Source organism: Chlorocebus sabaeus, chromosome 19 (genome assembly GCF_047675955.1).
Source record: "Chlorocebus sabaeus isolate Y175 chromosome 19, mChlSab1.0.hap1, whole genome shotgun sequence".
Taxonomy (NCBI): Eukaryota; Metazoa; Chordata; class Mammalia; order Primates; family Cercopithecidae; genus Chlorocebus; species Chlorocebus sabaeus.
The window spans coordinates 4210983-4233002 of NC_132922.1; the positions used below are offsets into that span (position 1 = coordinate 4210983).

A 22020-nucleotide genomic window follows, 5' to 3' on the forward strand; every position below is an offset into this window, starting at 1 on the left:
TGCTCAGCCCCGGCCATAAGCCCACGCAGAGATGCTCAGCCCCGGCCATAAGCCCACGCAGACATGCTCAGCCCCAGCCATAAGCCTATGCAAAGATGTTCAGCCCCAGTCATCAACAGGGGAAATGCAAACCAAACCACAAGGGGAGACCCCTTCACACCCATTAGGACGGCCATGATAAAAAACTCAGAAAACAACAAGTGTTGGCGAGGATGGGGAGAAACTGAACCCTTGTGCACTGTTGGTGGGGTGTAAAATGGTGCCGCTGCTGTAGAACACAGTATGGAGGTTCTGAAAACTATGAAAAATAGAACTACCATATGATCCAACAATCCCACTTCTGGGGATACTTAAAAGAACTAAAAGCAAGGTCTCCAAGAGATATTTGCACACCCAGAGGAAAATATGACACCAGAACCCGGGCGAACCCAGAGGACAATATGACACCAGAACCCAGGCGAACCCAGAGGACATTATGGCACCAGAACCTGGTTGAACCCGACAATATGACACCAGAACCTGGTTGAACCCAGAGGACATTATGGCACCAGAACCCGGGCGAACCCAGAGGACAATATGACACCAGAACCCGGGCGAACTCGGAGGACATTATGGCACCAGAACCTGGGAGAACCCAGAGGACAATATGACACCAGAACCCGGCGAACCCAGAGGACAGTATGACACCAGAACCTGGGCGAACCCGGAGGACATTATAGCGCCAGAACCCGGGCAAACCCAGAGGACAATATGACACCAGAACCCGGCGAACCCAGAGCACATTATGTCACCAGAACCCGGGTGAACCCAGAGCACATTATGGTGCCAGAACCCGGGCGAACCCAGAGCACATTATGTCACCAGAACCCGGGTGAACCCAGAGCACATTATGGTGCCAGAACCCGGGCGAACCCAGAGAACATTATGACACCAGAACCCGGGCGAACCCAGAGGACATTATGTCACCAGAACCCGACGAACCCAGAGCACATTATGGCGCCAGAACCTGGGAGAACCCAGAGGACAATATGACACCAGAACCCGGGCGAACCCAGAGGACAATATGACACCAGAACCTGGTTGAATCTAGAGGACATTCTGCTCGTGAAAGGAGGAAGTCATAAATAGACAGACACTGTGAGATGCCACTTATCTGCAGTCCCCAAAGGAGTGAAAAGCACAGAGACAGGAAGTGGACCGGGGGGTGTCGGGCTGGGGAGAGGCTCTGGAGAGTCAGTGCTCCGTGGGTGTGGCGTTTCGGTTGCGGAAGATCAAACGATCTGGGGATGAACGGTAGTGACGGTTGCAGACAGTGTGAATGTGTTTAATGCCACTAAATGACACACTCAGAAATGGTTAAGATGGTACATTGTATTATGTCTATTTTACCACCATTTATACAGAGAGAGAGAGAAAACCAATCCTCGCTTTGAAAATCTACAAATTGAATGTAATTTCCCTCAAAAGAAAAACAACAGATTTTAGAAGAACCAAGACAATCTGGATCTAAGGTTTATAGGGAAAAATAAACAAGCCAAATAGCCAGGAAAATCCTGAAAAGCCAGATTGACGGGGGGAGGCCAGCCCGCCAGCCCTGCCACGCAAACGCAATGGGGCAGCAGCCGTGTTCGAAGCATGTTAATGGTGCATGAACAACAACAGAGCCACGAGAAGGTACAAAAACAGACTCAGACCCAATCGTGATAAGAGGCATTTTAATAGGAGAGCATGAGATAAATCACTCCACCAACCACGTTGGGACATCTAGGAAGCTACCTAGAAAAAGATAAGGCTACCTCCATACCTCACACCTTCCCAAAATAAATTCAAATTAGACCAAAGATTTGAATGCAGAACAGGGAAAGCACGAATGTAGCAAAGGTGGGCCTGGAGGGGCACTCATAACCTTGGGACTGAACAAGGTCTATCCCAGCGAGACACAGAACACAATAAAAGAGAAGATACATTATGTTAAAAACAAATGTTTGCAAGGCAAAAACCTCCATAAGCAGTCAGATATAAATGATAACGTGGGGAAAAAAAACATTTCAACACACATCACGAAGGATTCATTTGCCTGCCACGGATAAACATTCCAATAGAAAAATGGACAAGAGGCCAGGTGTGGTGGCTCACGCCTATAATCCCAGCACTTCGGTAGGCCAAGGCAGGCAGATAGCGAGGTCAGGAGTTCGAGACCAGTCTGGCCAACATGGTGAAACTCCATCTCTACTAAAAATACAAAAAGTAGCCAGGTGTGGTGATCCGTGCCTGTAGGCCCAGCTATTCAGGTGGCTGAGGCAGAAGAATTGCTTGAACCCAAGAGGCGGAGGTTGCAGTGAGTTGAGATTGCGCCACTGCACTCCAGCCTGGGAGACAGAGACTCTGTCTCAAAAAAAAAAGAAAAAAAAGATTAAAATGGACAAAGATGAAGTAAAAACAAACAGCTCTTAAACATATGAAAAGGTGATTAACCTTCACTCATGAGAGAAACACAATTTTTTTTTTTTGAGACAGAGTCTTGCTCTGTCGCCCAGGCTGGAGTGCAATGGTACGATCACAGCTGACCGCAATCTCGACCTCCCAGGCTCAGTGATCCTCCTGCCTCAGCCTCCCAAGTTGCTGAGACTACAGGTGCACGCCACCATGCCCGGCTACTTTTTGTACTTTTTGTAAAGACAGGGTTTTGCCATGTTACCCAGGCTGGTCCCGAACTCTTGGACAACAGGGTCTCCCAAAGTGTTGGGGTTACAGGTATCAGTCACTGTGTCCAGCTGATAAATACAAACTAAACTGCCTTGAGAAACCACTTCCCCAAATGACTGGCAAAGAGGCACAGCATGTGGGTGTGGGGTCAGGGGACACAGGCTCTGTCCTACGTGGAGAGTGGCGTGGAGGGCAATTTTGCAATATGCAACGAAACGGCGCTTTAACTTCCAGAAAGCTCTCCTAGTCTCTCACACACACGACGGCGGCAGGGCAAGGCCATCTCCCAGCAGCATCGTTTTCATGACAGCAAAAAGGCTGGACCCACCCACGTGGGGACAGTCCACGGCGCAGCCCCACAGCCTTGCAAGGAGCGAGGACCCCGGTGCACCACCATGGAGAGCACACCGCCGACGCAGTCCCTCGCCAGCATGTGCCTGGCCATGTGTCTATGGAAACGAGGAGGAGGAGAGGAGAAAAAAGACAAAGATAGAAGTGTGCCCAAGAGCTGCCCAGGAAAGGCTGGCGTGGAAGCAGGACCGACGGAGGCCTCTGAAGACAGGAACTGGGGGCTGAAGCCATCAGGAGCCTTGATCCATGGTGAGTTCGGAATCCTGAAAGCATCAACTATTCTACAGTAAACTAAATTTTTTAACTTAAAAAAAAAAGTTTTTTTAGAGACAAGGTCTTGCTCTGTCACCCAGGCTGGAGTGCAGTGGCATAAGCACAGCTCACTGCAACCTTGAACTCCTGGGCTTCAGGAATCCTCCCACTTCAGTCACCCAAGTAGCCAGGGCTACAGGTGTGAGCCACCATGCCAGGTTAATTTTTTTTTTTTTTTTTCTGAGACAGAGTCTCGCTCTTATTGCCCAGGCTGGAGTGCAGTGGTGCAATCTCACCTCACTGCAACCTCCGCCTCTCAGGTTCAAGTGATTCTCCTGCCTCAGCCTCCCGAGTGGCTGAGATCACAGGCACATGCCACCACGCCTGGCTAATTTTTGTATTTTTAGTAGAGATGAGGTTTCACAGTGTTGGCCAGGCTGGTCTTGAACTCCTGACCTCAGGTGATCCCCCCACCTTGGCCTCCCTCCCAAAGGGCTGGGATTACAGGCGTGAACCACCACACCTGGTCTAATTTTTTAATTAAATTAAAAATTTTAATAAGAAAAATTAAAATAAAAACAAAAAACCTGAAACACCCTAATTCACATGGCAGAGAATCTTGCCTAAGACCTAAACCAGAGGTTCTGAAAGTGTAGCCCAGGAACCCTAGAGATTCCTTTCGGGGGACTCACAAGATCAAAACTATTCCAGTGATAACCCGAAAATGCTGCTCGCCTTTCCCACACTTGTCCCCTGGCAGCTGCATGGTGTGACGCGGCAGCCAACGGGTCACAGAAGACAAGGTGAGCCAGTTGTCTCCTGACAAATGAGACCCCGAGGAGAGCTGCAAAATGTCAGCACCTCTCTTCACCACTAATTCTTTTTTTAAGCAGTGATTTTTTTTTTTTTTTTTTTGAGACGGAGTCTTGCTCTGTAAGCCAAGCTGGAGTACAGTGGTACAATCTCGGCTCACTGCAACCTCCACCTCCCAGATTCAAGTGATTCTCTTGCCTCAGTCTCCCGAGTAGCTGGGACTATAGGCACCTGTCACCACGTCTGGCTAATTTTTGTATTTTTAGTACAGACGGGGTTTCACCATATTGGCCACGCTGGTCTTGAACTCCTGACCTTGTGATCCGCCCACCTCGGCCTCCCAAAGTGCTGGGATTACAGGTGTGAGCCACTGCACCTGGCCCCAAGTGGTGATTTTTTTTAAAAAGAAAGACATGCTATTTATGTTAACATGTAATCGATTTATACTTGCATATTTCAGTAAATTAATAAATCTTTTAAAATTTCTTACTTTTGACTTTTTTTTTTTTTTTTTTTTTTGAGACGGAGTCTCGCTCTGTCACCCAGGCTGGAGCGCAGTGGCCAGATCTCGGCTCACTGCAAGCTCCACCTGCCGGGTTTACGCCATTCTCCTGCCTCAGCCTCCCGAGTAGCTGGGACTACAGGCGCCCGCCACCTTGCCTGGCTAGTTTTTATTTTTGGATTTTTTAGTAGAGACGGGGTTTCACTGTGTTAGCCAGGATGGTCTCGATCTCCTGACCTCGTGATGCACCCGTCTCGGCCTCCCAAAGTGCTGGGATTACAGGCTTGAGCCACCGCGCCTGGCCAGTTTTGACTTCTAATAGCGAGTAGCAATGAATACACCCCACAGGCACAAAGACTCACCAGTGTCCTCCATCACTTGAGGCTGTAAGGGGCTCCGCGACCTGGGCTTAGCACCTGAGTGTACAGGATGCACCTGCCGCCTTGCTCCGCTGTCTCCTCCATGCCTGCCTGTGCACTGTCTGTGCTTCCCCCACTCAGCATTCCCGTCCCTCTTTTGGTAAGGACCCTGCTCTCCACCGGAAACGACCCATCCCGTGGTGAGGGGCTGCCAGTCACATGCTCTGTCTCATCACGGGAATGAAGCCACAAGGGAAGTAGGAGGAGGCGTGGAGGGTAAAAAAGCACCATGTCAAAGGAGGGGGAGACCAGCGATCCAGCCAGAGCACCCCAAGCAGCTCCACACTGCAGGCCCCTGGCCCCAAGCTGGCAAAGCTCCCCTCTGCTTAAGCAAATCCGTGGGGGCCCCTTTCTATTTTGCATGCTCTCTCTGCTGGGGCTTTGGGAGACCCTCAGCAGTGGCCCACGTCCCACCACTGGAACAGGGTGACAGCTCCAGGTGACAGCTGCAGGCACTGGTCACAGGCAGGTGATTCTCTCACAGCAGGGCACAGGTGTCACCGGCCTTTAGAAATCAAGGCATAAAACAGTCGATTCCCAAGACAGACACCTTGGGAAGAATACTTTTATGACTAAAAGACTCTTCCACTCTCCGCAGGACCCTTTGACAAATAACCAGCAAGCTTCCTGGTGGCTTTAAGGCAAGGTCAGATTCACAGTCATCCACTTTGCAGACAATCCTATGGGGAGGAAGTGCCGCTGGTGGCGAGATACACATGGGATTCTCACTGACTCGTGACTAAGGAGTCCCCACGTGGGGAAAGCCTTCCGACGGTCACTTTTCTGCAAAAGCAGTCACACCTCATAACACGCCTTTGCTCCAGCAACAGCAAACATGGAACGCGTGGGCACGTGGGGCCATCATGCTCCATGATGCTGACATGGTGCTCCATGGTGCTGACTTCAATCTGGTGCTGACTTCAATCTCCATCTTCCAGACAGAACCAAGATGCTCATTTCAGAGAATGGAGCTAATACGTTAAATGCAGGTTGCTAGGTAATTTTTCACTAGGTAATTTTAATTCTCAAAAAAGTCAGTGTCAGCCGGGCACGGTGGCTCACGCCTGTAATCCCAGCACTTTGGGAGGTTGAGGCGGGTGGGTCACCTGAGGTCAGGAGTTCGAGATCAGCCTGGCCAACAGGGTGAAACCCCATCTCTACCAGAAATACAACAATGCAAAAACTAGCCCGGCGTGGTGGCAGGAGCCTGTAATCCCAGCTACTCAGGAGGCTGAGGCAGGAGAATCACTTGAACCCGGGAGGCAGAGGTTGCAGCGAGCCAAGATCATGACACTGCACTCCAGCCTGGGGGACAAGAGTAAGCCTCTGTCTAAAAAAAAAAAAAAGTATCTAAAAGCACAACTATGAAATGACCAGCTCAAGGTCTGAAAAGCCACAAGCCATCTGCAAATTGCGAAACTGACAACGCAAGCAATCTCACACGCAGGCCCTGCCCGTGCTCAGGACGGCCCAACAGCAGAAATATCTGGGCCCCCCCATTGGTCCCATCTGTTGACAAAGGTTCCAAAAACCTACTTCTTGTGTGCCAGGGATTCTGTCAAGGCCTTGATTCTGTCTAGGATGTCCTGATCTGACCCTCCACCTCTGTCACTGCCTCTGTGTCAGACAGTTCCCTGGGACCCACATCCTCCTCTGGGGGGGTTGCTGCACGGCACTGAGCTGGTGGGCACCAGAGGCCACCAGAAGAGCTCACAGCCCTGCCACCCCCACCCTGGCCCTCTGGGTGTGGGGTGGCTCCTGTCTCTCGCGTTACCCTTTTCCCATGCATCTCCCCTCCTGGTTCCCCTTCTTTCAGCCCCAGCCTGAAACCCACTACATAGCTGCTAAGGGTGCTCTCCAGACAAGGCCAGCTCCGCCCTTCTCCGCTGGCCTGCACGGGTTTGAGGACTTGACTTGCAGCATCAGCTCCTAGTTCTGATTTCAGATATGTTTGCCCCTCGAGGAGCCTGGAGCTGCACCACAGGCCCTGTCTGACCTCAGGGTCTCCCCACCTTCTCAACAAGCTCCTTCCCCCAAGCAGACCCCCACATACCTCAACTAACCGGAAACTACCACCTAGACCCACGGGTGAGCTAGGAGCCGGCAGTCAGCAAATCACAGCAAATCAAGCCAGTAACCAACCAGCACTGCTTTTCTCCAAAGTGGGAGAGAAAGCAACTTAGGGGCCTCCAGGCCAGGACTCATCCTGGACAAGGTCTTACGGCTTGCACAATTAGAATCCTCTGGCAACAAACACCGAGGTGCAAATGACAAGTCCATCCACCCTTCCCTCTTGCTCTCCATTTCACAGACACTCCCTCACTCCACTTATCAGAGCAGCAAAAGACACCCAAACATCTTGCTCGAATTCTCATTAAATTTTCACCAAAACAACGCCACCCGGCCAGATGCAGTGGCTCACACCTGTAATCCCATCCCTTTGGGAGGCTGGGGTGGGCGGATCACTTGAGGCCACGAGTTTGAGACCAGCCTGGCCAACATGGAGAAACCCCATCTCTACTAAAAATACAAAGAATTAGCTGGGCGTGGTGATATGCACCTGTAATCCCAGCTACTCAGGAGGCTGAGGCACAGAAATCACTTGAACCCAGGAGGTAGAGGTTGCAGTGAGCTGGGATTGTGCGACTGCACTCCAGCTTGGGCGACAGACCAAGACTGTCTCAAAAACAAAACAAAACAAAAGGCCACCAATGCCAAAACCTAATGGACTAAAAAAATGCAACTAACCAGAACATGCTACCTTGTACAGTATTCTAAAGGCAAGCTCTACCAGCAGATAATGGTAAAAATAAAACAAAACAAAACAAAACAAAACCTACATGTCACTTAAACTTGCCCTGAGAAGGTAACTTGCAAATCAAACTGTACCTGCTTTTTTCCTAATTCAAACCATACCTGAGGCCAGGCACAGTGGCTCACGCCTGTAATCCCAGCACTTTGGGAGGCTGAGACGGGCGGATCACGAGGCCAGGAGATCAAGACTATCCTGGCTAACATGGTGAAACCCCGACTCTACTAAAAATACAAAAAAATAGCCACGTATGGTGGCAGGCGCCTGTGGACCCACCTACTCGGGAGGCTGAGGCAGGAGAATGGCGTGAACCTGGGAGGCGGAGCTTGCAGTGAGCCAAGATGGCACCACTGCACTCCAGCCTGGGCGACATAGCGAGACTACATCTCAAAAAAATAAATAAAATAAAATAAATAAAACCATGCCAGAATATCCCCTGAAACTTGAGCAAGAGAGACAGGAGAGGGAACTACCACCCAATGAAGTTTCTCTGGATCTAAAGAAGATTCCAACTCACCACATCATCTTGTCCCCATACGCCTTTGGGGGCTTCATAGCATTTTCTCCTTGGGGAAACCTTACCTCCTAAATGTCAACCTCAAACAAACCCCCTTTAAAACAGCCTTGCTCAGCAGCATGCCTCCTGCCAGGAGGGACACAGGGCACTGAGCAGGAGCTGGTCTGTATGCCACCTCCAGGGCCCACACTCGGCACCTGCAAGGCTCCAGCAGCCAAGGAAACTTCTCACTCCTGCTGAGCCACTTTACAGCCCTCCACGTCAAGGGACCCAAAGGTCTGGCTGCATATTCCCAGGGGAGGGCAGGACTTATTGAAAGCAGGCGTGGAGACTGGCTTAACCAGTCGAGCAGGTTGACGGATGGATGGACGCTGAGAAGGGTGGCTCCGGATTCCACCTGGAGGCAGCAGTTGAGCCAGCCCTGCAGCCATCCAAGCTCCGCAAAGGAGTGGAGGTCTCAGTGACAGGTGGAAAAAAGGCCCCAAGAGGACAAAAGAATGCTGCTTTTAAAGCCTAATCTCGGCAGGGCATGGTGGCTCACACCTGTAATCCCAGCACTTTGGGAAACTGAGGCCAGTGGATTACCTGAGGTCAGGAATTCAAGACCAGCTTGGCCAACATGGTGAAATCCCACCTCTACTAAAAATACAAAAATTAACTGGGTGTGGTGGCACGCGCCTGTAGTCCCACCTACTCAGGAGGCTGAGGCAGGAGAATCATTTGAACTTGGGGGGTGGAGATTGCAGTGAACTGAGATTGTGAGATCGTGCCACTGCACTCCAGCCTGGGCAACAGAGCACATGAGACTTCGTCTCAAAAAAAAAAAAAGAAAAGAAAAGAAAAAAAAGGCTAATCTCTAAATTCCAAAAGGAAACATGATTCTATCAACTGGTTCAACTGAGAAGAGAAAGACCATTCAAGCACCCTGCCAAGCACTCAACAACCCAGGGGGCACCGGCACCCACCCACAGAGGGTTGGTGACAAAGACTTCGGGCCTGTGGCCAGATGGCCCTGGAGTCCCTGCAGGACCCTGCAGAAAGGGCCGCCGGTGACATCTGTCATCCTGGCCACACTTAACGTCTGTGGAAACTGATGGCTATCAGCCTCATAAATGTGATTTCACCAGGTGAGACTCCAGCCCCGGATGGCACAAGACAGCAGCCAGAGTCCCTATCCACGGGACGCCGGGGGCTGGGCCCAGCTAGTCCTTGTCCTCATGGTCAATCCAGGCCGCAGAGAAACTGCACCAGGCAGCCCTCGGACCTCCCGTCACGGTGCTGATCCAGAACAACGCACGATGATTCCAACAACATGTCCACAGAGCGAATTAGGAGAAAGTGAAGCCATCCTAATACACCTGAAGCAACACTTCCAGCACAGACAGCGTCCAGGGTCTGGCTGCCCATCCCACCAGGACAGCAGATTCTTTCTGACCCTCTGCGAGCCCCTCGGCCAGCACCCACTCCTCAGCCTCGCTGGGTGAGCTGGGAAGGTGGCCAGGGTACAGAAACAGCATTGGGTGTTAAGGCCAGGGACCCGGACAACCTCGCTTAGTGGCTGGCTCTGAGACCTGGACAAGTCACGTATCACCCTGGTACCTGTCAGACGGGGTGCTCACCTGCCCATGCGGTCACCTGCCTGTGTGGCCTGGGCTTGTGGTTCTCTGGGTGTTTTGGCCCCCTGACCGGCTGCAGGGGTCCCTGCGATGATTGGGAGGGTCAACTGGAAAGGGCTGTTCTGGTGGCGTGGGGGGCGGGGGCAGGCGCTCAGAGGGTTCAGGGCAGGAAGAGGGGACTCCCATGAGTGTGCCCAAAGCCAACCTCACCTAGGGCTGAGCTGCCTTGAGGGGAGCCTGTTTTTCTCTCAAAACGTGGAACACTTTCACCTCTGCACCCCTGTGTCCCTACTGACCACCAGGCCCAGAACATCAGGGCACCACCTCCCCTTTCCAGACACAGGGCCAGGCCCATGGGCTGCAGGATGAGAGTCCTTTGGGTGGGGGACCTTTGTGGCATTACAGGGAGATTCACAACCCAGGAAAATAAAGTCGGAAGAGGCACTATGTCCAGGGGCAGCCAAGTTAAACAACAGTCCCAGTGGCGAATCTCCCCCACGTCCCCACCTGGATTGTTTCAGAACCCTGAGGCGTGGAGACCTGCTGTGTCGCATGGGCTCTATCTGTGGTTAGCTCCCACACCCGCCCTGAGATTGAAAACATGCCCCTGGCGGGGCATGGTGGCTCACGCCTGTAATCCCAGAACTCTGGGAGGCCAAGGCGGGCAGATCACGAGGTCAGGAGATCGAGACCATCCTGGCTAACACAGTGAAACCCCGTCTCTACTAAAAATACAAAAAATTAGCCGGGCGTGGTGGCGGGCGCCTGTAGTCCCAGCTACTTAGGAGGCTGAGGCAGGAGAATGGCATGAACTCATGAGGCGGAGCTTGCAGTGAGCCGAGATGGCACCACTGTACTCCAGCCTGGGCGACAGAGTGAGACTCCGTCTCAAAAAAAAAAAAAGAAAGAAAGAAAACATGCCCCTCTTGGGCACCTGTCACTGACTTCACTTCCCCACCCTGCGTCTCCAGGGGAAGGGCACACTCTCCCCAGGGCCACATGTGGGGCTGGGGTGTGGACCGAACTTCCCTACTGCTTTGCCTCAAGACCAGACCACACAGTCCACAGGAGTCGGGCACGGCAGGTACCTCGGTGACAGAGCACTGCACTCAGAGCAGCAGAAACAAACCTGGTACAGTCAGAAGGCCCAGGTCCCGATGCACTGGTTACCAGCAGCGGACACAGGCGTGGCAAACCACAGACAGCAAGAGTGCTGGCTGGGCCACAGCTACTCCCAAGCGCTTCAGAACATGTGGGGTGCCGTTCCCGACCCCCGGCCCCAGCTCCCCGTGCTGCCCCCTCCCCACTGGGCTTGCAGGGCACCAACCCTCCCCTCCCTCCTAGGAGATGCCAACTCGCCCGGGACCAGGACAGCCCCAGCCTCCATCTCCAGTCCAGCCCCCCAGCTCCCCAGGGCAGGACAGATGCCAGGGCCAACTGTCCTGAAACGAAGCTCTGCTTTACCCCTGGACGTCTCTGTACCCGAAGCCTCCTGAAACACCTGCCCCCCCGACCAGAGGTCCCTCACCACCCACACAGGCAATGCCCCTTCCTCTACCAAGGGCCCCCCAGAAGGCCAGGAGCCTCCCCCTACCCCAGCCCTCCTCTGGCCGCTGCCCCCGCCACCCCACAAATGCCAAGGATCCCTGAACACACCTGGCCCCTCACACCCATGTGCTTGCATTCCTGCCCTGGCCTAGAATGCTCTTTATCATCACCCACCCCACCCACCCCACCCGCCCACTTCCACCTGTCCTTCCACAAAAACAGGGGCAGGGAGGAGGGGCCCGCCAGGCAGGTATGGCCTGTGGGCAGAGCTACGGCAGGTGACAGTGTGGACTCAGGCCGGGAAGGGAGAGCACAGGACACACAGAGCTGGGGCAGGAGCCGGGCCTGGGGCAGCTGGGGAGGGGCTGGTGGGATGCTGGGTATCAAGGCTGGCTTCTGCTTGATGGTTAGCCCAGAGGTTCCCATTACATTATTAAAAATAATGAAAACATGGCCGGGTGAGGTGGCTCACGCCTATAATCCCAGCACTTTGGAAGGCCAAGGCGGGCGGATCACCTGAGGTCAGGAGTTCAAGACCAGTCTGGCCAACATGGTGAAACCCCGTCTCTACTAAAAAAAAATACAAAAATTAGCCCAGTGTGGAGGTGCACACCTGTAATCCCAGCTACTCAAGAGGCTGAAGCAGGAGAATCACTTGAACCCAGGAGGCAGAGGCTGCAGTAAGCTGAGATCCCACCACTGCACTCCAGCCTGGGTGACTGAGCGAGACTCGATCTCAAAATAATAAATAAGGCCGGGCGCGGTGGCTCAAGCCTGTAATCCCAGCACTTTGGGAGGCCGAGACGGGCGGATCACGAGGTCAGGAGATCGAGACCATCCTGGCTAACACGGTGAAACCCCGTCTCTACTAAAAATACAAAAAACTAGCCGGGCGAGGTGGCGGGCGCCTGTAGTCCCAGCTACTCCGGAGGCTGAGGCAGGAGAATGGCGTAAACCCGGGAGGCGGAGCTTGCAGTGAGCTGAGATCCGGCCACTGCAGTCCAGCCCGGGCTACAGAGCAAGACTCCGTCTCAAAAAAAAAAATAAATAAAAAATAAATAAAAAATAAATAAAAATAACGAAAATAGACAAAAGAGGACGATGCACAGACCCCCAGTAGCAGCACAGACCCCAGGCCAAGGACGCATCCCATTCTATGCCCCGGAAGCCCAAATGATGAAAAGGAGAAGAAGACTCGGCCCACAAGGCTCCTCCCTTAGAAGGCTGCCCCCACACTGAACGTCGGCTATGGGAAAGACACTTAACACAACACTGGCTCACCCCCACCTGCCCGCCAGGGGACTCTTGGTAGCCCCGCGGCAGGAGTTGGTGGGGGGTCCCACCTGCCCTCCCTGTGTGGCAGGCCCAGTGGAGAAGAGGCACTCAGAGACCACCTGCCAAATGGTCAAGAACAACGTCCCTTTCCCTGTCCAGCTGCAGAAACTGGGATGTCTCTCAGAAACACTGCCTGAAACAAGGGCCACCCGCAAGGAACCTTCTGCTTAACATGAGGTTCTGGGGAGAAGGAACCAGGCAAGGGAGAATCCCGTGATAGTTCATCAGGCCTCAAAGTCAAAACTTACGACTTTTTAAACGTTTCAGTACGACTTACCTTTCTGCTACTGGTAAAGGGGAAAGGTCTGCAAATCAAATAACAGTAAACAAGGATTCGATGTTATTTAAGCAAACACGTTATTCTCAAGTATTTGAGAACGGTGTGGATAAAACCAATTCCTTTTATGTTTTTGTTCAAATGCTTTCTTTTTTGAAAGCCCGCATGGAGAGTTCTAATTTAGGTTATGTTGGTGAACAAAAATAATCACAATGTGGGGTTTGTATCTTCTAATTATACAGAATTTAGGACAAAATATTCATGTGAGTGATTCTGGAATACTTTATAAATAGGTCATATAGGCTCTTTTTATTGCCAAAATTCTTGAAACTCAGTGCAGCAGAGTCATTGTCTCCATGTGGAACTGAAAGCAAGGCAGGCAGCCAGCATCCCCTCCACGATGCCGGCCACAAATCAGCCGACGCCGGGGTTTTTAAAGCCCCTCGCGGAGCTGATCACCATACAGGTGGGCCACAGAATTCCGAGACTCTCGGGAGAGAAATCCTGCTTCTGCAGGCACAGAGGATGTGGTTCCTCCCTGATGCAGTCGGAACAGTGAAAACATTCAGGAGAGAAACGGAATCAAGCCCCTCCCAGCTGTGAATGACTGAGTTCACCACACAGCCACAGTGGGGCTTCCTCACCTTCCTCACCATGACTCAGTGCAAACAACTCACTTCATTCTTTTTTTTTTTTTGAAAAAGGGTCTCCTCCCTCTGTTTTCCCAGGCTGGCTCCAAACGCCTGGGCTCCATGGATCCTTCCTCCTTAGCCTCGCAAAGAGGTGGGACCACAGGCACGCGCCACTGCACCCAGCTCCGCTGTTTTTAATCATACAATTAAGCAGTCAATTATTTAAAAATACACACTTGCGCAACTTAAAAGAACCACACTTATTTGTCAATTAAGTCAGCTGGGCTGGTGGCAGTGGCAGTGGGCCTCATTCCCTGGGGCACTCTGGGGGTGTAACCCTACGGGGACTGTGCCCCATCAGTGGCACCACCTAACCCAAGCCCCGGTGGCCCTGCTGAGCTGGGCCTCAGGATGGGCTCTCAACTCCAGTGACATCAACCAACTCTCCTGGAACGTGCCGTGATGCCCTTGACAGGTGTGGGGACCTGGGGGTGAGAGGGAGGGCCTTGCTGCGTGCAGCTTGCAGGCACAGGAGGGGACACACCAGTTCTGGGCTTGGCCCCAATGTCCCATTGATGGCACGGACGCTGACTGTCCCTGGGCACGGCTAACTGAGGGGTGCGGGGGGTGGCCTTTCCGGGTTTTTTTTTTGAGACAGAGTCTTGCTCTACCACCCAGGCTGGAGTGCAGTGGCTTAATCTCAGCTCACTGCAACCTCCGCCCCCCGAGTTCAAGCGATTCTCATGCCTCAACCTCCGGAGTAGCTGGGATTACAGGCGCCCGCCACCATGCCTGGCTAATTTTTATTTTCAGTAGAGATGGGGTTTTGCCATGTTGGCCAGGCTGGTCTCCAACTCCTGACCTCAGGTGATCCACCTGCCTCGGCCTCCCAAAGTGCTGGGATTCCAGGCGTGAGCCACTGCGCCCGGCCTGGGGGTGGCCTTTCTGAGGGGTGCAACCTAGGACTTCAGCAATGTCCGCTGGCCTCTGCCTCATGGAGCTTCAGTAAATTCGTCCAAATGAATTCGGTAAATCTGTCCAAACCAACAAACCCCAATTTTCTGATGCAGCCGTAATATAACTTTTTTGAGACAAAGTCTTACTCTGTCGCCCAGGCTGGAGTGCAGGGGTGATCACAGCTCATTGCAGCCTCAATCTCCCAGGCTCAAGCAATCCTCCCACCTCAGCCTCCTAAGGAGCTGGGACTACGACATGCACCACCACACCCAGCTAATGTTTTTTATTTTTAGTAGAGATGGAGTCTCACTATGTTGCCCAGGCTGTTCTCAAACTCCTGAGCTCACGCAGTCCTCCCCCACTCAGCCTCCCAAAGTGCCGGGATTACAGGCATGAGCCACACTGCACCCAGCCCTGTTAATTTCTGTTCAAGTCCCTGATGAGAGAATTTAAGATAAAGAGAGATTTCACTATCACACACTGGACCCCGTGGCTGAGAGGGGAGCACTTTCCCACTTTAGGCCATTCCAGGGCTCTTGCCTTCTCTGGCTGTTTTTTGGGGTGTGGTTTTTTTTTTCTTTCTTTTTTTTCTTTTGAGACAGAGTCTCGCTCTATCACCCAGGCTGGAGTTGGGTGGCGCCATCTTGGCTTACTGCAATCTCCACCTCCCAGGTTCCTGCGATTCTCGACCCACAGCCTCCTGAGTAGCTGGGATGACAGCTGCCACCACCATGCTGGCTAATTTTTATATTTTTAGTAGAAACAGGGTCTCACCATGTTGGCCAGGCTGCTCTCGAACTCCTGACCGCAGACAATCCACCTGCCTCGGCCTCCCAAAGTGTTGGGATTACAGGTGTGAGCCAGCACGCCCGGCCTCCGGCTGTTTTTAAAAACTAGTAATGTTCATCATCCTTAACTGTCCTGAGACAACACTGTGGACTCTCCCCCAGTCTCTCTGAGCTCCTCCTCCTCTCACCCATCACGCCCTGGTGGAACCTCTGTTGCTCTCTCCCTCCCCTGTTGACACTCACCTGGGCCCAGCCCGGGTTTCTCCCCTCCCATTCCCCTCCAGTAGGCCACCAAACCAGGCCAGTCACGAGCAACCGGCAGACACTAGCTGACCGAGCGTCCACAGCAGCAGCACAGGCCCGGTCACACACACAGCGCCCCAGGTCACCTCCTCCCTGGGACAGAGCTCCTGGCCAACCCCAGCCCTCGGGGTTAGTGGAATGCTCACCCATCCCCGGCACCTTCTCAGCTCTCTACCAAGGATCGGCTGGAGGAAGGGCACCGGGAGAGGTACCCAGCGCTCCTGAACCCCACCCACCAGCCATCCTCCCCCAGCTTCCCAACCAAAGCCTCCCGCCAAGAGGAGTCAGGCCGAGGGCCATCCATGTGGCCCCAGAGCTGTCACGGCCAGACTCCCAGCTCAGCCCCTCTGGATGCAGGAGGCATGCAGCGCACAGGGCTGTCCAGGCAGCCCAGCAGCTGGTGTAGATGTGGGGGCAGGGCTCTGGCCCCCCCCGGCCAAGGCTCTCCTGACGGTCAGGGCTCTGCCCACCCGGGCCAACAGTGGACATGAATCATCCAGACTCAGGGCTCCCAACCAGGCCAGGATCTATCCTGTAAGGCTGTCGTAGGAGTTACAGGAGATGACAGGGCCTCCCCACCAATACACACCACAGAAACTAGGCAGCAAGGGGGGCCAGGTGGGGAGCTGGCTGAAGGGGTAGGGAGAAAGCTGCAGAAAGGGTGTTGACAGGAGGCCTCTCTGAGGGGCTGAGGGAGGGGAGGCAGGCAGGCTGCTGCGGAGCAGGGTGGGGGCCGGGGGCCTGAGGTCCAGGCAGCACAGCAGGCCTAAGGGTGCACACAAAGCAGGTGGGTCACTTAGAAACCTCAGGAGTGGGCTGGGCCGGAAGAGTTAAGGATCCACCCCATGAGGCAGATGAGTGATCTTCTAAAATACTTAAACGAAGCAAACAGAGCGAGACTGGGGGGTAGCCACAGGGCATGGGCCCTGCAGGCAGAACTGGGAACTCGCAGACACCCGCTTACTCATCTGCAGAGCAGGGGCAGCATCGGCCCTTCCAGGGTCATTGCAGGGGTGGCAGCCACCCCCCACATCCCCTGGCCCCAGCAGGTCTTCAAATAGGGCCACCCACTCACCTTCTCCCTGGGCAGCCCTCCCCATCCCCACAGACAGCCTGGCCCCACACTGGGCCATCTGCCCTCGGGCCACGTGAGGCACAGCCCTCACACCCAGGACTCCCCCATATCAGAGCTGCCCCCACACCCAGGGCTCCCCCACATATCAGAGCTGCCCCCACACCCAGGACTCCCCCCAGGATCCAGAGCTGCCCTCTTTAACAAGGCTCCAGGGCTTTGGGGAAGGCAGCAGCAACTGGAAGGACAAGGACACTGCGCCAGGGTCTCCCAACTCTGAAAAGGTCCTCCCCGGAGCACCAGCAGGCCAGGGAGTGTCGCCCATCCAGGTCCCCCCGCCGCCCCTGCTTCTCCCATCGGTACTGACGGAGAACCTGCTGCGTTCCCAGCCCTCTGCCCAGCGCCACAGTGACGAGCTGTGGTTGCACTGCCAGGGGCCAGCACTTTACACAGGACATCTCAAATGTTTACAAGAACTTTACTGTCACCAACCTTACCGTGGGAGGGGGTGGGGGGACGCTGGCAGAGGCCGGGTCACCAGCCCCAGGCCCCACAGCTATGACAGGACCTGGGAAGAAAGGCTTCGGCTCCAGCCCAGCCTGGGCCACATCCAGGCTCTGCCCAGCCCGGACTGATGCCAGTGTCACATGCCCTCCTGAAACCTGCGTCAGGAGAGCCTGAGGACCCCGGGGATGGAGAGGCGAGGCTGGGGCTCCTGGATCTGGCCAGGGAAGGAGGACGGAGGAAAGGGTGGGCACCCCTCAGCTCCAGGAACACTGGTCACCCCTGCCCCCCAACCAGGAACATCTTCAGATCGCTCATTCTCCAAAGGCAGCTGATGGCTAAGACTGTGAGGGACTGGGGTGGGGCCTTTTAAAAGCTTAGAAGGTGGCTGGCCAGAGGCCACAGCTCCCCTTTTGCCTTCTAGAGTGGTTTGACCCACTTCGCAGATCCCAATATGAACGGCACTCACCCGGGGTGGGTGCTCCAACAAGCCAGCCCGGTCTGCCCCGCATCCGCAGAGCTCAGCAGGCCTGCCACCTCCCCGCCCTTGCGTGGTGCTGCCTGAAGGGACATAAGAGGGACAGGCAGACAGGCACAGAGTTGTGCTGACCTCAGCTCTGCCCCTGCTGCCCCACCGGCTCCTCACCCATCAGGTTGTGGGGGACACTGGGCAGTCACCGGGGTTACTTTGCTTCTCCCACGCTCTTAGGGTCTGACAGCAGACGGGGTGGCTGGGGGTGAGCCCCCAGGGCCCTCCCACCCTGAGTCACAGCTCTAGATGTCAGGTTTAGAGAGAGACTCTGGGACAGAGCCCCTGAAGGCAGCTCCATGGGGCTCCATCAGGGCTGGGGCTGTCCCAGAGTCTCTCTCAAATCCTGACATCTAGAGCCAAGTAGATACCACCCACTCCCGCCCTGCCTGTGCCCCTCCTGACCAGGCCCTGGCCCCCTGAACCCTCAGGCCTTTTGTCATCCTGTGATGTGAGTGCGTCTGCCCAGACGGGGAGAATCAGGAGCCCTGTTCCATCTTCCCACGGCCCCGACCCGACGCCCAGGCTTCTGGCGCACACACCTGTTTCACTTCCTCTCCACTAAACATCTGCCACCTCCACTGTTGGGCAGGTCAGGCTCCAGGAACCAGCAACGACCACCAGTCAATTCCACCTGTTTCAACCCCACCTCAGGCTCGTGCCTCTGGGTCCCCCCCTCCTGAGCTGGGGTTGGCTGAGTGTGCCTGCCTAGGCTCCTCCCACAGGACAGGACAGGACAGGACAGGACAGGACGGAGCCTCGCCCACTGACCCCCATCCAGCCCACTGGCCCTCTGCCCCGGCCTGGGCTGCCTGCCAGGCACGCTGCTGGGGGAGGCCCTCCCCTTCAAGCCTTTGTCAGACCCTGACTATCCCCCTAGTTGGAAGAGAAGGGCTACGGAAACCAAGCAGTGGACACGAACCTGGGCACTGAAGCTGGAACGGGACCCCAAAGGGCCTCCACCTCCCAGAGCTGATGGCCCGGTGTCCGCCTCCCAGAGCTGATGGCCCGGTGTCACTCCGGATGGCTGGGCTTTTGGAACAGTCTTCCCCTTCCCATCCCCACACACTTAAACCTGACAGTTTCACTTCTTGGGTGGAGAACTTGTGAAATGACTCACACACCTTGCTGCGGTCCAGCAGTGGTTGGGGACACAACGTCACCTTCTACTCTGGGGCCCCAGATCACTGGCTCATCACAGCCTAGTGGGCACACACGCTCCACAGACCATAGGGGCCTCCACTCTTGCGGGGTCCACTCCTGCTGTCAGTTGAGCGTTCCCTCAGGGCAGGGCATAATCCACTTCGTCAGGGTTCTGTGGCAAACAAGAGCCACCAGGCACAGAGTGGGCTTAGAAAGCATGCGAAGAAGGACGCGATCATCAGCACGGGCTTTGTCCAGCACCAGGGGCTAGTTACGGTCCGGTTCTTCCTGAGTGAGAGGCTGGGTTCTGGGACACTGACACGGTGTGGGTGTTGCTTCAGACTTCTAAACGCCAAACTCCCCACCCAGGGGCCAAGGTCTACACACACCTTCCTACCTCTGCCCATCCAGGTCCAAGTGCCCCCGGAGCTGCAGGGCCTCAGCTCCCTCTTCATCAGCTGCAGGGCAGGAAGACAGAGGACCCTGTAGGCCATCACTGCTCAGGCCAGGCTCACCCCAGGGCCGCTTTCCCCAGCAGACAGGTAGGGGTTCCCCCCAGCTCATGTCCCAGCAGGGGCAGCAGCCAGTTGCCCTGAGAAGCTGAGACCCCACCAGCAATTCAGCCATGTCAGAGCTCTGGGTGCAGTGGGATACCTGGCTCTTCTGTCTGACCCCTGAAGGCCCTCATCTCTGTGCTATGGGGCTAGGCCTGCCTGTGACCCCCCCGTTTCCCCAGCCCTATGGAATGTGTCTAAGGAAGCAGGTGGAATTGGCCTGGCTCCCTCAGTCTGGGGCCTAGAGCAGAGCCTGGGGAGCCAGGGCTGCCCTGGGCTGGGGAGGGGAGGGGAAACAGAGGAGGGGACAGAGCTCCACCGGGCCAGTGTCACCCAGCAAATGCCTCTGACCATTGCACCAGACTGAGCCAGCCCACAAATCTCAACCTGGAAAGCAGGGAAGAACCAACGTGGCCCAGCGAGTACAGGGGTGGGGCACGCAGGGCGGTGGGGAGGAGCCAGGGCCAGCAGGGAGACAAGGTCAGCGGGAAGGCAGGAGGCTGGCCCCAGGTAGGGGCGTAGGCAGGCGAGTGGACCACCCCCTAAGCTGCATTCCCAGGAATGCCAGCATCCCCTGCCCAGGGCAGCCCTGGCTCCTCGGGCTCTGCTCTAGGCCCCAGACTCGGGGAGCCAGACCGATTCCACCTGCTTCCTTAGATACACTCCATGGGGTTGGGGAAATATGGGGGTCATGGGAAGGCCTAGCCCCATAGCACAGAGATGAGGGCCTTCAGGGGGCGGACAGAGGAGCCAGGTATCCCACTGCACCCAACACGTGGCTGGAACCCCAGTCCTGGCCCCAAAGGAGCTGCAGGGACATGCTGGTTGGGTCTCTGGGAGCCCTGCACAGAGGCTGGCCTTTAACAAGCTGACCTGAGAGGCCGGTCCCAAGCCGTCCCCACTCCTACGTCCTCAAACTCCTGTGCCCCTCCCTCACTGCTCCAGGGAGCCCTCCTTGTCACTCCCTCCCCGGTATAAGCTCTCTTTACCTTTCCACCTCGCAGAAGCTCCCTCCCACCATGTGTGCCCTGAAGGTAGAAGCATCACTCAGGTGCCCAGGACAGGTGATAAGAAGCCGGAACTCCTTGTGGGACCACGAACACAACGGTAAAAGTCTTGTATTCCAGGCAAGGGCCTTGGGGTGCTGCGACTGGAGGCTTCCTGGATCTAGGGCCGAAGTTAACCCAACATCAAGAAAACAAGACAGGCAGCTGGGCGCAGTGGCTCATGCCTGTAATCCCAGCACTTTGGGAGGCCGAGGCAGGTGGATCACCTGAGGTCGGGAGTTTGAGACCAGCCTGACCAACATGGAGAAGCCCCATCTCTACTAAAAACACAAAATTACCTGGGCATTGTGGTGCGTGCCTATAATCCCAGCTACTTGGGAGGCTGAGGCAGGAGAATCACTTGAACCTGGCAGGTGGAGGTTGCAATAAGCCGCGATCGCCCCATCACACTCCAGCCTGGGCAACAAGAGCGAAACTCTATCCCAAAAAAAAAAAAAAAAAAAGGCTCCACTCAGATCCCAAAAATGCTGCCTGGAAAACACCACCAACAAACCAGCAGACGGGGAGTGACTGCCTGATTCTCTGTCTTCCCAAAACTTCTGCAAGAGACTGACGCAGTCCTGCATGAAAGACGCTTAACAGAAAGGCCAGCAGATGCGGCTCTGTAGATCTTTTCAAAGGCCGAACCCTGCCAGGGTGGCAAGTTCAGAGGCGGAGAGGGGACAGACCTGGCCAGGATGGAGTCAGAGATTTGTCTGAGCTCTAAAGCGTCCCGCTGGCAGCCTTTCTCCTCCTTGCCCGAGGAGGCCAGACTCCGGGATGCATTCTAAGTCAGTCCCACTTTCACGTCTCAAAGCAATGCCAAGCCAGTGCCTGTCCCTGCGGTGCCGGGTTGACTAAGCACAGCAGGGAAGTCCCTGGTTCTTCTGCAGTCTCCCTCCCCTCTTCCATCTAAGCCATGGAACCATGCTGGGGAGGCGGCGGCCCCTCCCCAGCCCCAGCCAGCCAGCCATGCTTCGACAGCCAAGGGCTCGGGAACTGTTTCCCGAGGGATCCCACTAACAACTCCAGTCCCACTATGCAGACACACTGGGATAAAGTAGATGGGTGGCAAGCGGTGGGAGTCTGGCTTCCTGCTGCTTGAATAGACACGAACTGATCAGCAAGAAAGAAGACGAGAAAGATCCACGTAGGAAACGGATGAGTTCATCAGTAGTGCGAACTCACGCTTCACTCAATACAGGTACAGGAGGCAACACGCACACACAGGCAGAGACATGTACATACCTGTGCGTCAGCTCACGCGTGCTTTTCCTTGCTGTCAGCTGAGAGGGCCTAGAAGCAATGACACCCCAGTACCGACAAGCGCACCTGCTACCTGGA

General features: G+C 55.0%; 1 protein-coding gene across 2 annotated transcripts in view; it reads right to left on the reverse strand.

Moving 5' to 3' along the window:
- GRAMD4 (GRAM domain containing 4) overlaps positions 1-22020 on the reverse strand; it is a 101317-nt gene that overhangs the window by 72142 nt on the left and 7155 nt on the right. The window contains exon 1 of one of the 2 annotated variants that reach the window (XM_073006582.1): positions 18856-18950. The exons of the other annotated variant lie outside the window; for it this stretch is intronic. The gene's annotated coding sequence lies outside the window, so the exon portion shown is untranslated. Of the gene's footprint in view, positions 1-18855; positions 18951-22020 lie in introns of those variants that run through there. 2 annotated transcript variants of the gene reach the window in all.